Below are 12,098 nucleotides of genomic sequence, written 5' to 3' on the forward strand. Positions count from 1 at the left end.
CATCGTAAATTTGTTCATTTTGATAATTGTATGGGTCATAATAATCATTATAGAAATTAGACTGCTCGTTCGAATTCATTTCATGAATGTGGGGCCTATTCATATAATTTACCCTTTGACTTCTAAGAGATGGATCTATCTCCATTGGGGTTGGTTTAGGTAAGCGGTGTGCGCTGTTACTTGCACTTGGTTGCGCGGAAGGTTGTGTTATTAAAAGCTAATTGGTTGAATTGATCGATATTTGAATTAATAAACACTTAAAAAAGTTAATTGTTATTTGTACCCCGTGTGCCCATTTTATCACACTTCCCTTTATATTAACATTTCAGGGTAAGAATGCAAATCATTCAGATCAAAAAAGTTTGAGAATTCAAGTTTAAAACTGAACAATTTAGTGAAATCTGCAGGCTGACAAAATCGGAACAAAAAGTTGACAAAATCAGGGGTAGACGAAATCGGAAGCTGACCAAATCGGGAACGCACTGTATACTATTTCCCGAGAAGGACGAACTATTTAGTCCAGCATTCGGTGCAGTACGGTTTGTTCATTTAAGAAACTACATTGAAACGATTAACGACAGTTTCATTAACAAACCGCATATACTGAAATCTTGTGTGACTTTTCAAAAGGTTCTAAGTAACAAATGTAAACCAATTGAGTTAAGCGATACAAACTGTTGCTCTTCTATCATTGTATGTGATACAGAAACACCCATCTAAATTTACTTTCATTTATTTAAGATAATCATAGGTAAAAAATTGTCAAATGTACAATTTGAAATGAAGAGTACATGATTGTTACTTCGGTGATTTGGACTGCCTAACATGATTGGGCTCATTTTCTAAAGTTAGTTACTCTACTATGAAATCTGTGAAAGGGAATATAGTATCATGTAGAACAAAACGTCCAATGTAGCATTGCCGATGTACAACTTGATTAATCAAAACGTCCTATGTGTTTTTCTTCTTCTTCTATATTGTAGCATGAAATTCAAAGTAAATTGTGATTTTACCGTTTCTACTGAATGTTCAACGTTATTATGCACTGACTACATTATAAATGGTATTGCAAGCGTTGATTCTAAACAGTTTAAATAATAATTGGTCTATTTGAAAAGTGACGCGAGAAATGTCAACATTGGTTATTTCAAGATTTTCTAGTAGATACCTACATCCACATTTTCATCATATTTGATGCATAGTGCCCCCGTCAAGTTGCCTCCGTCAGCTACCTGCCAGAGAGAAAAATAAAACCAATCGCGTGGCTCACCTCTTTGACTGGGTGCAACTGACCGACCGACCGACAATAATGGCACACACTCGTCGTGATCGTGATAGCAAAGAGTATGAGAGAGAGAGAGACTGCCGATGCCCTCTTAGTGGTTTTTTATGCACTAACCAACCAACCACCCGTAAAGTGCTCTCCCAGCCAAACTCACAGCAGAGAGCGTCGATCGCGATCTCCACCACGGTTCCGCTCCGCTCAAGAAGGCTCCACCGCCGTGCACTGTAGGGATATCGGGTTGTTCCGTGGACCGATCGTCGTCGTCGCAAGTCGCAATCTTGTGCTGTGAGCGTCGTGGTATTAAACATTTTCGAAACTTTGCCATTCGGTTTAGTTTTCAACGAGTTTCTTTATCGATCGCTTGGTCTTGTGCGCGTGTCTTGTGTGCTTAATGCCTGTCGCGAGTGGCTAGCAGCATAGGCTAGTGTGTATTTTTTTGTTTTACTACAATCTCGTCGGATTTGGATTCGAGAGTTGCAATTCCGGCTGCCCATTTTTCTTGGGGGGCCTGTTTGTGTGCCTTTAATGCTTTTATTTTCGTTATTTTTGTGATATGCGTTAGATGATTCGGTGCGTGCTTGGAAATCATTTATTTCCAGGGAGGAAAATCAATTTTGTGCGTAACGTAGAGTATTGATTTGTGCGACAAGAGTGAGTGAGTTTGTTTTTTTGATTTTCGCTCATGCGAAATCAAAGCTCGTAGGGAGTAGTAGTTCGTCGGAAAGTGAAACCCAAGTGCCTTGAGCGGCCTTAAATGGCGAAAGTGATACCGACGACCTTTCCTCCGTCGTCCCGGGATTGTATCGATCGAGATTAACCTGAGTGCAACGTGTGTGTAATCAAGTGTCATCGTCAACGGTCGAAATAGAGCGCGCAATATGATCCATCGGAAGAAAGTGCGCCTTTGAAATTTCACAAGAAGAGAGCGGTCAGTTTGTGCACGGCGAGGATCTTGGCTGCCTTCGAGCGCCAACAAGAGTGAAAAGTGCAATCGAAACTAGTTTTAGTCAGGTGGTGTGCTACGTAGTGCCTTCAATATTAGACTTCTTTATTTTTGTAATCAGCGCGTCTAGACGCCATTGCTTCTATTGAAGTCCCCCGAATCAAGCGTCGTAGTGTGCCATAGAAAGAAATAACAAAAAAATAAAACGAGTTGGAATACAAAACCATCACACATCCAGTGAACAAACGAGTTCATCCGACCACCGAGAGGAACCCCATCGAGTTTGAACATTCTAGTGAACCGCATCGGGGACCCTCGGAATCCGTCAACGAGAGACAGATTGCGGATTTTTTTTAACAGGCGTCCACATCTCGAAATCCATCACGAAAGGAAATTCAAGTAAGATTTCCGTTCCATTATTCAACCACAATTTGCTGGAGCTTGTTTCACAGAACCGATTTATTGTTTTCCTCTTCGATGTAACCCGCTATAAAACATATGATCGAAAAGCACCCGCAAACTCAGCGACCAACTCAATGGAAAGGGAAGAAAACAAAAGTACAACAAAAATAGTATGTGCTAAAATTGAAGCAACAACAAAAAATAAAATCAACGTCAGTGTTGTTACTGTTGCAGGCAGGCATACCACACCGACCGATCACGGCTTAACCAACACATGGTCAGAGAAAGGTGTTTTCGCTGCTGTTTATGTTTCGATCGGTCGGTGTGCAGCAGAAGCAGAAGCAGCACGGGTAGAAACATGAATAAGTTGTGGCGAACACGAGAAGGGAAAAGTTGAATCCGAGCTCTGGGCGCTTTCGGGGGGTTTACAGTGGTGTTGGTTATTGGGGAACCAGGGTATGCAAATGACGGTGGGGCAAGTGAGGGATTTTATCGAAAATATTTTGCAATACTATAGAAACACATGCAACTGGGGTTTTGCGTGGTTTATGCGAAATCTTTTTTTTTATCTAGAGCAAATCCACGTTAGCCTACGAATCGATTTAACGCTAGCTTCTCCGAATTGCATGAAACTTCGCACAATTGTTCACTAGGGCAATGCTGGAACTCGGCAACCAATTTCGGTCATTTTGAAAGTGTCCATTGTGTCCATTTCAGAAAATTTAAACATAAGTTTTTTAATGGTTTTAAACTGTGCTTTATTGCTAAAGCAATTCACTTTTTGTCAATTTTTTTTTCAGCGTGAAAAGGCAATCCAGTTTTCTGCAACTTTAGCTTGGACGTCATTTCAATTAGATGATCTGTTTTCGTGCTATAATTTATTGAATAATATCAAATACGTCATTTTGAAAAGATAGGCAAGAGTCAAAATAACCTAATTCCAGCACAAACGTCGTTCATTGCCCCTAGCGAATAATTATGCGAAGTTTTATAGAATATAGGTAGACATTGTTTTCGATCAGCGTATCCTAAAACATAAAAAATACTAACTGGGAAGAGTCCCATTCATAAAATGAGCAGTTCCAGGCCAAATATCAAAAAATAAATCAATTTTTAAATCGGCATTCTACGATTTCAGGAATCTTTGCATAATCGTAACACGAAAAGGTCACTTCTAATCAAATGACGTCTGGGACAAAGTTGTAGGGATACTAAAATTCCTTCTTTATAAAATAAACACGGTAAAGTTTTTTTTAGGAAATTTTGAGAAAACATATAAAAAAAAAGTGATAACAAATTAAATGACACAAAATGTGCTTGATTAAAATTTTCGATTTATTTTTCAACACGCGAAATATTATTTAAAACCTTGGACATCTAAAAAATTTCAAAAATCAAAGTTAACAAAATTTTGATTTATTTTTTGCAATATTTTGTAAATATTTTAATTTTCTCGAACCTCTTAACGGAATCCCTTTATGGAGAGCTTTTTGAGTTTGTTGATTTATTTCCTTTTAATTCAATTATAACTGCTTATCTTTCGACAGATATTCCTATTTCTTCTACTACAAGCAGACTTCATCAGTGGTGTTGAGTACTTGGCTCTGATAAAGTCTGCAAAGTCTGCAAGTAGTCTGCGTATCTGTCAGAAGATAAGCAATTATAATGGAATCAATGATTTAAAAGGTCACAAATATTGTTTTCTGTGCTAAATCTATAAATAACAACGTATGAACAAAAATTTCTAAAATTAGTCCAAAAGTTGTTGTTCTACGGTTTTTGTCAAAATGTGGTAATTTTTAATTAGAAATTTTATATTGTGCTTTTTTTTTTAAACAAAATAGAGATATCTCAAATATTGAACAAGGGCATTTTTTGGTATTTTATTTGTTACCACTACTTTAGATTTTTTTTTAATCACAATCATTTTTTCTTACAACTCCCATAAGACAACTCAGACGTCACTTCGATTAGAAGTGATGAATTCGTGCTACGATTTATTGAAAAGAGTCGAGCACGCCATTTAAAAATGCCCGAATTTATAGATAAATGTAGACGAGTTAAGAAGTTTGTTAGAATCATTATTTGGCACGGAACTGCTCAAGTGTCATCAATTTGTTTCGTTAGCTATCGTTATTCGTCTGAAACGTGAAATACTTTTTGCCAATTAAAATTGACCAATCCCTCGCCTTGATAAGCCAAACCACTGTTTTATTCCACATGACTTGTTTCACTGTCTTAGTTCTAAAAAAAAAAGATTCAGGGAAATTCTTGAAAAAAAAAGAAGTTTCGAGAACCTTTGGGAAATTTTTAGAACCTTAGGAAGTGCCATGATTGTGAGAAAAATGTAGAGATCATTAGGAAAGTCAGAAAAATTCTGGGAAGTGAAAAGATTTTAACGGAAGTCCAGAAGCATCACAGTAGTTTCTGAAACAGAAAGAACTTCAAGGTAGTTCTATGAACTCCATGAAAATTGTATGAACTTTGAGACGTTTTAAGAACTTTTAAACAGTACAATGAACTTCTGGGAAGTTCAGAAAAAATTCATGGAAGTCCAGAGAACTTCGAGGAAGTCCGGAGAAATTCAACAAGATCGTGAACTTCAGAGCAGTTCCCAGAACTTCAGGAAAATTTCGAAACATGAACAACTGGAAAATTGTAGGAACTATATTGGCTTTGCCTTACTTTCAATATCTGACTCCAGCCAATAAAAGTCACGTATCAAGCCTGTCTACTGGTATCCGTTGGAGATTTATATTATCGCTTAAATTAATGACGTCTATTGCCTGTTTTTCTGTAATTCTGCGAAGTGTTTCGTTACTATTGCTGCCGTGACCTTTTTTGATCTTCCCTGAAGTTCTCCAAACTTATCTAATTTTTATTTTGCAATTCTCATGAAGCGCTTGGTACTGCTCTTAACTTAATAGAACTGTCTCTTAAGCTTCCCTGAACTTCTTTGAAAATCTTTAAACTTCAGTGAACTCAAAACTCGCTGAAATTTTCTGTTTTTGTTGAAAATATTTGAAACTCATATCAGGCGCAACATTTTGATAACGGCACAAAAGCATTTGTAAACCAAAGTACGGCCACGCAAACCAACAACATCATCGGATAGGGGCAACTATCACTTTTCCGAAAGTGGTACTGGAAAGTTTGTTTACAAATGCTTTTGTTCCGTCATCAAATGTTATGCCTCATATATTCCTCTAATTTCCTGAAATTAATGAAACTGCAATGATCTTCTGGGAAGATCTTTGAAGTTCCATTATTTTCAGGAAGTTCCTCCAATTAATGAAGCTACCCTGAAGCTTTTAACACACGACTAACCTAGTCGTAATGGCTTTGTCGATTTGTTAAAACCCACCAGCAGGTGTGTCCGCTCAAATGTGAAAGCCAAATAAAGTTAATGTTGAATCATTTTGAGATTTTGTTTGATTATTATAAACACATGAAAAACTATATGGCACACAAAGAAAAAAAAATTAATTCTGCAATATCGAGGTTATCTTAAACCTTCGTCTGTGACAAAAACTTACGTTGCCTGTACTCTGGGGTCAATTTGACCCCGAATTTAAATTGCCATATCTCAGCGAAGATTCAAACGGAGTTTTGAAATTTCAAATGTTATGTAAAGTAAATTTATTGTCCTATCAGTTAAAATTATCAGCTAATTTTGGAGGGGTGGATTTCTTGGAGGGAGGGGTCATTATAAAAATATACCCATGAAGAGGCATATTTTGATGTTTGAGATGTTTTTTTATGACAAGATCCCAACCATTTAAAATTTTGCTTCCTTCTGCATAGATGTTCAAGAATACAAGGTTTTCAAAACTATGGATAGTTTATGACAACAGTTACTCACTAGATGGCGCTAAGACAAACATGATCAAGAAGCACCTTCATTAGTACATATTATATAACGCAATCAACAGATCCAGCTGATATGAATGGTTCCCGTCTTGAGCAAAATTGTTCAGATGGACAAAACCTATCCTGGGTACAAGAGTTCAGTTTAGAATTCACTCACAAGGCAGCACTAGTTTTACAATTGTTTATACAATTGTTTATTTATTTCTTCATCAACAGGCTTCTTGGCCCTAATGATGGATAAGTTGTTGCCAATGAACTAAATTAATATACATTAAAACTACACATATGTTTCAAATTATCTAAAAACATTAAGAAATCTAGCACGTAGCAAGTCACGCGAAACGTTAAAATCAAATTGACTGGCAACCCGGTTGAAAACTCTCTGTACCGCAGTAATGGTACTGTTCATTCCGTAATTGGTGCGGTGAGGTTGAGGTCGTAGCATCGCATTGTTCCGTAGAGATCTTGGTCGCACTTACAAGTTGATTCGTAGTAGGATTAAAGGACAATCAACTTGACCCAGCAATACATCAGAAACCAGCATAGCCTTAGCAACGTCTCTTCGTGTACTAAATGTATCCAGACGAATTAGTTGACATCATCTCGTTTGGGAGATGAAATGGATCCCGCCATGGTAGTTGACTAAGTGCGAATCGAACAAACCGCCATTGCACTGTTTCTATTCTCTCCATTTCATTTTGGTAGTGAGGGCTCCTAACAGTCGAACAGTACTCCAATGTCGACCGAACTAATGCACAGCAGAGCGCCTTTAGACAGTAAATGTCCGTGAATTATTTTGTTAACCGGAAGATAAAGCCTTGAAGCTTTATTCACTACGAACGACACGTGCTGCTTGAAGGTCAACTGGGAGTCGAGGATAATTCCCAAGTCCTTGATTTCGTTCACTCTTACCAGTGGTACTCCAGAAAATCAACAATCGTGAAGTTTTGGATCTTTCAGTCGAGAAAACGTAACAACTGAGCATTTTGCAGGATTTACGGTCATACAATTCATCTGGCACCAATGAGCGAATGCATCAAGTTGTTGTAGAAACTGAGCGTCAGCCTCAGAACGAATCTTGAAATATAGCTTGAAGTCATCAGCAAACGAAAGCCTTGGTCCATCCAGCACTGCATTGACATCGTTGAAGTATAAAAGGGAGTGGTCCAAGATGACTTCCCTGCGGAATCCCTGACGTGATTGGAAATGAAGCTGAAGTGGATTCGCCGATGACTACTTGCAAGCGACGACCGTTCAAGTAGGACTGGAACCAATCCAAAAAAGTTCTATGAATTCCAAGCTTTTCAAGCTTCGCTACAGCAATTTGATGGTTGACCTTATCGAATGCTGCGGATAAGTCCAAATATAGTACATCCGTTTGTGCTCGTTCAAACATACTGTCGGTTACTTAAGAAGTGAGACATAAAAGGTTTGACGAGGTTGAACGACCGAGAATGAAACCATGCTGGTCTGAGCTTAAAAATTGCTTGCAATGAAAGAATAATTGGTCCATCACAACAAGCTCAAAGAGTTTGGAAACAGCGCATAACGAGGATATTCTGCGATAATTATCAACATTCTTCCTATCGCCGTTTTTGTGTACAGGGAACATGTATGCACGTTTCCAGCAGGACGGAAACACTCCGGATGAAAGCGACAAGCTGAAGATCCCTTGAAGTGGCTCGAGCAAGCTGTCAATGCAGTTCTTCAAAAACACCGACGGAATCCCACTGGGACCTAAGCACGTTGACACTTTTAGTTTACGTGCAGCTGCCATAATCGCATCATTGTTGACGGTGACTTCAGGCATAGCTAGCCCTGACGGCTGCGTGTTACTAGATGCTGATGATAGCAATTCGTTAGAGAAAATCCTAGAAAACTTCAAGGCAAACATGTCACATATGACTTGTGGTTCAGAGGCTACGGTCCCATTCCACTTCATTGAAGAAGGCATGTCACACTCGTTACGTTGCTGTTTGACATAATCCCAGAAAGATTGTGGGTGGGATTTGAGTCGTCGTTGTAAGCCCGTCTGGTATCGAATATAACATCTTTTGCTAACGCGTTTATAGATTATGTTCAGCTTCACGTAGTGGTCACGCAGCGATACACTCTTGCTTTTCGAAAATCTTCTTAGGGCGGCTCTCTTTTGTCTTTTCAGCCTTCGGAGTTCGGGAGTTAGCCATGGGGTACGACCAACGGCTACTGTCTTCTTGGGAACATGTCGGTCGATAGCATATGAAAGAATATAACAGAATGTCTGTACAGCTATGTTCACACTAGTGTTACATTAACTTTAAATTGTGTGCCAAAACCTAACTTTTGTACTAGATATAAGGTTACCGTCTTCGGTAAAGATGTTCAAATGGACAAGACCTATCCTAAGGTATTGAGCTTAGTTCAGAATTCACACATTAGGCAGCGCTAGTTCGACAATCATTTTGAATTGTTTGCGCTTACGTAACATCTTGACTTGATAGAAGATTCCCGTCTTTGGCAAATTTTTACAGATTAACAAGCCCTATTTTATGGTAAAGAGTCTAGTTCAGAATGAACTCACCAGGTGGTACTAGTGTGACATTCAATTTGCATCGTTTGCTCTAACTTAATAAATGGACTAGATAGAAGGTTTTTGTCTTGGGTAAAGCTGTTAAGATGGACAAGACCTAGCTTATGGTAAAGAGTTTAGTTCAAAACTCACTCACCAGGCAGCGCTAGTGTGACATTGATTTTGATTTGTATGTCCTTACTTAATATATAGGCTAGAGAAAAGATTTCCGTTTTCGGCAAATTTGTTCCGATAAGCAAAACCTTCTTTTACATTGTTTTTTTTTAACTAAGCCTTTGCTTGGGCTTTGTACCGGCCACTGTTCTAGATCCATGTTTGCTTTAGAGCATTTCCAGCCCAAAACGCAAAATATGCCAATTTTGTTGCGACCCCTTCCGATTTGATTAAAACATTGAAAAAGTGTAGGCTGGTAACTTGCTTAAAAAAAAATCTATATATTTTTTAAATTTTTGTAAATGTTTTAAGTTGATAAAATTTTATATTTTCGAGTAAAACAATAATTTATTTTAACTCTACCCATAATGTTCAATTAATTTGTACATGTATAAAGAGAGAGATAAGGATTAGTAATTTCCTTTTAATTCCACTACCTTAATTGCTTATCCTACGCGTATTTCGTCTACTATGCGTAGACTTCTTCAGTGTCTTGTACAAATAATCGACAGAAGAAAAACATCGTATTATACCGAATATATATTAACAAAGGTACATTTTCACTTAAAAGCTAAGTAAACTTAACTTTAATTTTCTATAGGAGCAGGTATTCCGCAACTTACTCGTTTTTGTGTCCTAGGTAGTAACTTGAAAAGCCATGTATGTCCGTTTCCTTGGTCTCTGCAACATCCAATTTCCATGGTGTAGATACGGTTCGTAAAATCGTGATGTCTTCCGTCGATAGTTGGTGGTCCTCTGTGAAGATGTGTTCTGGAACCTTTGATTTTAAATCAAATGTTAGGCCTTTTTCCTCTTGCTTTTTGGCCTTATTAACCTCCGCTCCTTTGTAGAATTCTCGCTTTTTTATCGATGATTGCCTGGATTGTGGTCTCCTCCCAAGTAACAATTTTGGTTTTATGAGGGTTCTGTAGACCGTGATTTAGACTTGTAGAATGTTATAAAACCGCAATAAAACCTGCAATGTTACTTGGGCTTGTATCCGTTGAGTCTCGCTGTTTCGAAGATGTACTGTAATTCCTTAACCTTTTCTGTATCGCTGAGTGGAAGAGTCTGCATCCTATGAATCATGTGGTGGAAGGCGGCCATTTTCTGCTGGAACGAATGGTGCTTTTTGGTTTCCTGTAAATTTTGCGTCTGTACAGTTTCTCGTCTTTTTCTACCTCGTGAGTGAATATGATATCCTTGTGAATTCTCACTTAAAATTTGTGGAAGGGCTTCCCGTTTAACTACGCTGAAGATATCGTCCACATACCTCCACCAACGGTTTCTCCTTCAGGATTGTCTCCAAGTTGGCCATGAAAAATTCACATAGGAAGGGGGTTTCCCATTGGGGCCCTTTCGTCTGCTTGTAGAAGCTACCTCGGGAAGAGAAGTAGTTCTCTTCCATACAAAAGCGGGTCAGCTTAAGGTACGTCCGAACCTTGTTTCTCCATGCTGCATCCTCTCGTTGTGTTAATAGCCAGTCCTTCAAATGCTTGATCGCTTCCTTGACCGGTACGCTGGGAAAAAGAGCTATGACGTCGAAAGATACCACAATCTCGTCCTCGTTGATGTCTCCTGAAGATTTTAGTTGCTGGGCGAACTCCTGGGTGTAGCTAACTGCTTTACTCTGGAACTGATTCGACATACTCTGGAACTTTGTGACTAGCCACTTCGCTAGATTTTGGGTGGGGGAACCAACTGCAGACACGATCTCTCGCATTTCATTCTCCGGTTTGTGAACTTTGGGGAGACCTTGATGATGATGAACTCTGCTTCCATCCTCTTTACTACGCTAGGTGGGGTGGGTGTCCGTACCTTAATCCTATAGCTTATAGGTATAACCTTATATTTTTGGCATTTCTTCAGAAATGCTACGTCCTTACGAAGCGATGCGATGGTTTTCTTTATGTATGTTATTTTTTCCCAAGTCCAGCTGTTCTCAAGTTAATGCGAGTAAATATTAATAATAATAATAATAATAATAATAATTTTCAACATTTTAGACCATTTTCGAATATTAGCCGTGAAGTCCAGCAACGAGATATTTTTTTCATGTATATTAAAAAAATCAAACAATTAATTTTCAGATATGGTAACTGTCGGACGTACTTGTTTTCTATTTAGACGCGGAAAAGCAACCCGTTGATGTTGTTAAATAAAATAATTGTATTGATGAGATGAGAATCATTTTTTTTACAACTCATATTATTTCAATACATTGAATATTTTGGGTGTATCGTTAGAACTAGAGAATATTTTTATTGCAACTTGGTTGTTTAAAACTGAAACATAGCAATGATGTTTTCGAATTCCAGGAATTGGTTTCACTTTCTTTAAAATCGGATCAAGTTCCTTGTCAGCCTTTTTGTATTCTTCCGTAGAAACATAACAAAATGACATTTTTGTTTGAAGATCCTCTTTACTATTATTTGCCCAGTCATACAGCTGTTTAGGGTTCGTTATAAAGCGCTCGAGCTAAACTTGCTCTGGTTGCCATTCTCTTAAATGTACCTCCAATCACATCACAAGGACCTTTTCCGTGTGAAGTTGAAAAATAATGCCATTCAATTTCTACATGATGCTTATCTTTAAATTCACAAAGCCTAGCAATTTTTTTTTATATTTTTGTATTGTGATACTGCTCAATCTGACAAAAATAAATACACTTTTGGACTGTTATTTGTGACTGTAAAAATTCTAATAATTTTGAGATAAACAAATGAACTACTACTGTGTCGAGCTTTAAAAGGTCCGAAATAACTTAAACTTAAGTGGTTTAGTGTACCATTATCATGAAAATATACTAAAAATGTATGAATTTTACAATGACAATTATTCCAATGATAGCTTTAACCTCATCTTGCAAGCCAAAT

At 37.9% G+C, this 12,098-nt stretch overlaps 1 protein-coding gene across 13 annotated transcripts in view; it reads left to right on the forward strand.

Annotated features, from left to right (window-relative positions):
* mtd (mustard) overlaps positions 1 to 12,098 on the forward strand; it is a 509,755-nt gene that overhangs the window by 129,127 nt on the left and 368,530 nt on the right. For 4 of the 13 annotated variants that reach the window (XM_065235330.1, XM_065235327.1, XM_065235326.1 and 1 more), the window contains exon 1: positions 1,538 to 2,627. The exons of 1 other annotated variant lie outside the window; for it this stretch is intronic. The gene's annotated coding sequence lies outside the window, so the exon portion shown is untranslated. Of the gene's footprint in view, positions 1 to 1,536; positions 2,628 to 12,098 lie in introns of those variants that run through there. 8 more of the 13 variants (XM_065235334.1, XM_065235335.1, XM_065235344.1 and 5 more) reach the window with 5 other exon arrangements.

This window comes from Ochlerotatus camptorhynchus, unplaced genomic scaffold, assembly GCF_037179485.1.
Source record: "Ochlerotatus camptorhynchus isolate MF236.1 unplaced genomic scaffold, CSIRO-AGI_Acam_v1.1 ptg000472l, whole genome shotgun sequence".
Classification (NCBI taxonomy): Eukaryota; Metazoa; Arthropoda; class Insecta; order Diptera; family Culicidae; genus Ochlerotatus; species Ochlerotatus camptorhynchus.